The sequence below is a fragment of the Sinocyclocheilus anshuiensis genome, unplaced genomic scaffold (genome assembly GCF_001515605.1).
Source record: "Sinocyclocheilus anshuiensis isolate Anshui unplaced genomic scaffold, SAMN03320099.WGS_v1.1 scaffold1345, whole genome shotgun sequence".
In the NCBI taxonomy this organism is placed as follows: Eukaryota; Metazoa; Chordata; class Actinopteri; order Cypriniformes; family Cyprinidae; genus Sinocyclocheilus; species Sinocyclocheilus anshuiensis.
In genome coordinates, this window is record NW_015549627.1 from 62,614 (window position 1) to 67,653 (window position 5,040).

At 37.7% G+C, this 5,040-nt stretch overlaps 1 pseudogene; it reads right to left on the bottom strand.

Annotated features, from left to right (window-relative positions):
• The window catches only part of LOC107659524 (LON peptidase N-terminal domain and RING finger protein 2-like), a 54,194-nt pseudogene that overhangs the window by 31,356 nt on the left and 17,798 nt on the right, over window positions 1-5,040 (bottom strand).

Sequence of the window (5,040 nt, forward strand, 5' to 3'; positions counted from 1 at the left end):
AATGACTTCATATTCAATATTTTGATCACTGGCAGCTTATTCACCACATCCAGCATCAAATGACAGTGACATTTATATATTTGATTGCGTATAGTAATTGCTCTGCAGTAAAGCCATTCAAACCAGTTCAGTTTTTGCTTATGATATTCGTTTGTTTTATGCCTGCGGTAATTATGATTGAAACATCACGTCATCATTGTGTATCAAACGGTGTCACCTTGAGGAAAAAAGATGCATTGCACATATTGAGTCATCAGATATGTAAATATAGTTGAGCAGGAAAAAATACTTACACATTTACATACCTCGGGTCTCTAGCGACCCTATACACTTTTTACAAAAAAATTAATCAGAAAACTGGCACTCTTTTATATTTTACTATTTTTTTCTTGTTATATTGTTTATAATTAAAGGGGTCATATGATGCTGCTAAAAAGAACTTTATTTGGTATATTTGGTGTAATGAAATGTGTTTATGCGAACGCGATTCATTCACTTGGTGAGCATAACCATTTTACAGCTCTGTGACACAACCCGTCAAAAAGGCTTATATAAACGCCACAGAATAAGCCTTAAAAGTTCTCAGAGGTGCAACACTGCGTTCATATGATTCCGATGCAGAGTGCAAATGGCTGTGCATTTATTTGTGTTTTTAACACTGAACGCGAAGCTGTGTGTTGTCGTCTGTCTCCCCTCTTCCCCCTCCGCTCCGCACCACTCTGACTTTTTTAGCGTTTTTTAAAACTGTGCTGAAACGGGGGCTTTCATGACCCTTTAAATGCAAATAAACTACTGCTCCCTGCCCCCTTTTCCAGAATAGGGCTGTGGCTTTATAGCTCGTACCTCAGATACTGTGCTAAAAAACATCTGTTTGGTTTTGATTTTCATGTCCACCATGCAGAAATCATGCGTTTTAAACCATATTAGTTTAAACTTCCGATAGACGTTTTCTGAGCACACACATCCAAAGCATGCACACAGAAAGCGGCTGTCACATAGCATGTGAGTACTAAACAGTTTTCTTTCATGTCTTATTGTGCTTAAACTGTCAAATACACACAAGTTTGTTAAAAACACACGAATTACAAAAACAGTTAGTTATGTCTGTGAAGGTAAACAGCTGGGAAAGAAATTGCATGTTTATATTTGTGTGGCAGCAGTGTAATATACAGTAATTAAATCAATAAATCCACTGCTCTCTTGTCTACCCCTGAGGCTGGGACTCTAAATAGTGTTCTGTGCTCATCGGTGCAGCCGAAGACAGAACAGTTAGCATGCTTTGCTCGAACTTTTGGCATGGCATTAGAACTGGTATATCGTTGTCGCATTTTCACAGATTTCTTTGAAAACTAATTATATTAAACTTTTAATGCCCCATGGTCCAACATATTAATTGATAAATTGATTGATAATTAATTGGCCCTTATATCTGTGTGTAGACTATATTGCAAGTGTATTGATATTTACCTCGGAGGGGTTCTCCTTGCACAGGGGACAGTTATGGTTGTGGTCCAAACAGCGCTCCAAACACTTGAGGCAGAATATGTGTCCACAGGGTGTGGTGACAGGCTCATAAAACAGTCTGGAATAATACATTAGTGAGGAGGATTTAGATATCTACAAAGTTAAAGGGTTAGTTCACTCCAGAATCAAAATTTCCTGACAATTTACTCACCCCCATGTCATCCAAGATGTTGATATATTTCTTTTTTCAGTCAAAAAGAAATTAAGGTTTTTCTTCAATGGGGACCAATGGGTTGATGATCCAAATTGCAGTTTGGCACATCTCAGAGCTAGTGTAAGACGAGCATTTGTGGTTAAAAAATATATAAATTTTTATTTTATTTTTAGAAAATGACAGCTCGTGTCACTAGATAAGAGCCCTTTAAAGCTGCATTGAAAAAGCAATTTTGACATTCAACCCATTGGTACCCGTTGAAGTTGAAGTATGTATAAAAATCCTGGAATGTTTTCCTCAAAAAATCCTGGAATGTTTTCCTCAAAAACCTTACATTTCTTTTTGACTGAAGAAAGAAAGACATGAACATCCTGAATGACATGGGGCTGAGTAAATTATCAGGAAATTTTAATTCTGGAGTGAACTATTGTTTTAAGTGTTCAAAGAGAGAATTTATTATCACCTCATGCAGAGAGAACATTCAAAGTCTGCACTGTCCAAAAGCTGTGATTGAACTTGCCTCCCCCCAGAAAAAGTAGGGAGTTTTACATGAAGATGCCTTATCTGGGAATGAAGCAAGTAGACAGAAACAGAGAGAGAGAGAGAGAGAGAGTGAGTGTTTGTACAACCAGCCATAGATCTTAGTCAGATATGAATTATTCCTTCACAATATTTGTTGTAAGTCATTTACAACATACATAAAATAAATACATCATGGTTTTAAACCACATACCTTCTTTAAGCTGTTTGCTGGGTGGCTCAAAGGCCTTAACATCTTCTGTCCATTTCCTTTTTAGGTCTGGCTGAACAAAAAATTAACTGAGGCCAACAGAGTTTATGTTTTCAGATCTTTGTAAAATAGAAGAGTTCCCATCTTTGAACTTGCTGCAGCTGAGTGTTGATTCCTAACACACACACACACACACACACACACACACACACACACACACACACACACACACACAACAAGTTTGTTAAAAACACACGAATTACAAAAACAGTTAGTTATGTCTGTGAAGGTAAACAGCTGGGAAAGAAATTGCATGTTTATATTTGTGTGGCAGCAGTGTAATATACAGTAATTAAATCAATAAATCCACTGCTCTCTTGTCTACCCCTGAGGCTGGGACTCTAAATAGTGTTCTGTGCTCATCGGTGCAGCCGAAGACAGAACAGTTAGCATGCTTTGCTCGAACTTTTGGCATGGCATTAGAACTGGTATATCGTTGTCGCATTTTCACAGATTTCTTTGAAAACTAATTATATTAAACTTTTAATGCCCCATGGTCCAACATATTAATTGATAAATTGATTGATAATTAATTGGCCCTTATATCTGTGTGTAGACTATATTGCAAGTGTATTGATATTTACCTCGGAGGGGTTCTCCTTGCACAGGGGACAGTTATGGTTGTGGTCCAAACAGCGCTCCAAACACTTGAGGCAGAATATGTGTCCACAGGGTGTGGTGACAGGCTCATAAAACAGTCTGGAATAATACATTAGTGAGGAGGATTTAGATATCTACAAAGTTAAAGGGTTAGTTCACTCCAGAATCAAAATTTCCTGACAATTTACTCACCCCCATGTCATCCAAGATGTTGATATATTTCTTTTTTCAGTCAAAAAGAAATTAAGGTTTTTCTTCAATGGGGACCAATGGGTTGATGATCCAAATTGCAGTTTGGCACATCTCAGAGCTAGTGTAAGACGAGCATTTGTGGTTAAAAAATATATAAATTTTTATTTTATTTTTAGAAAATGACAGCTCGTGTCACTAGATAAGAGCCCTTTAAAGCTGCATTGAAAAAGCAATTTTGACATTCAACCCATTGGTACCCGTTGAAGTTGAAGTATGTATAAAAATCCTGGAATGTTTTCCTCAAAAAATCCTGGAATGTTTTCCTCAAAAACCTTACATTTCTTTTTGACTGAAGAAAGAAAGACATGAACATCCTGAATGACATGGGGCTGAGTAAATTATCAGGAAATTTTAATTCTGGAGTGAACTATTGTTTTAAGTGTTCAAAGAGAGAATTTATTATCACCTCATGCAGAGAGAACATTCAAAGTCTGCACTGTCCAAAAGCTGTGATTGAACTTGCCTCCCCCCAGAAAAAGTAGGGAGTTTTACATGAAGATGCCTTATCTGGGAATGAAGCAAGTAGACAGAAACAGAGAGAGAGAGAGAGAGAGAGTGAGTGTTTGTACAACCAGCCATAGATCTTAGTCAGATATGAATTATTCCTTCACAATATTTGTTGTAAGTCATTTACAACATACATAAAATAAATACATCATGGTTTTAAACCACATACCTTCTTTAAGCTGTTTGCTGGGTGGCTCAAAGGCCTTAACATCTTCTGTCCATTTCCTTTTTAGGTCTGGCTGAACAAAAAATTAACTGAGGCCAACAGAGTTTATGTTTTCAGATCTTTGTAAAATAGAAGAGTTCCCATCTTTGAACTTGCTGCAGCTGAGTGTTGATTCCTAACACACACACACACACACACACACACACACACACACACACACACAAACACAAACACAAACAAAACAGTTTTATATTTGATGGTGCTATGATCTATGCTATGAATCTAAAATTGCTTTGCAAAGCAAAATTACATTTTGAAATATTCAGTGTGACAATATCTCCATTGTAGCAAATCTGTGCAGTTGTTTAAATCAGTTGTATCTGAGCGCAGTAACCTTGGAGCAGCCTGCTTTGGCTCCATCTCTAGGAAGAGAGGAGTGAAGAGAGCTGAGGGATGAAGGTTTGATACGAGAGGAGGGTACAGCTGGAAGGGGCTGCATGGACGTGGCCAGACCATTATTTGCAAAGACCGAAGAGAACATGTGACTCAGGATCTGTAGATACACAGAAAAAGTTATACAAAAGTAATAATGACAACTTCATAAATCAAAGAAACTAAGGGTTTAAACTTTAAAATTAATATCAAAAGTAGAAGACAAACCATTGCGCAACAGATCTACCACACAAAGGCTGACATTTGCAAATAAACAAATCTTAATGTACCTTTTGGGCCTCCAGTTTTACAGCGGTCCAGTCAGATTTTAGAGCCAAACAGTAGAAATACTCTTGTAGAGCCTCCTTATTGCGGCCAGCGCTCCTAAACGCTGTAGCCTTAATGTAGTGAGCCTGGAAAGAGAGAGAGAAAAAAAAGTTAGGTAAAAGTAACTAAAGCCCAGCTATCATTAAATTAAAACTGACAGTAGGGCTGCACGATAAATCGCATGCGATGTTTAACGCGCATCTTATCAGTAAAGCCGGTTCTGTAATCAGCGGTAAATCTCCATCACCTGCGGGCTTTCACATTGAGCAGCATTAACTACACAGAGCC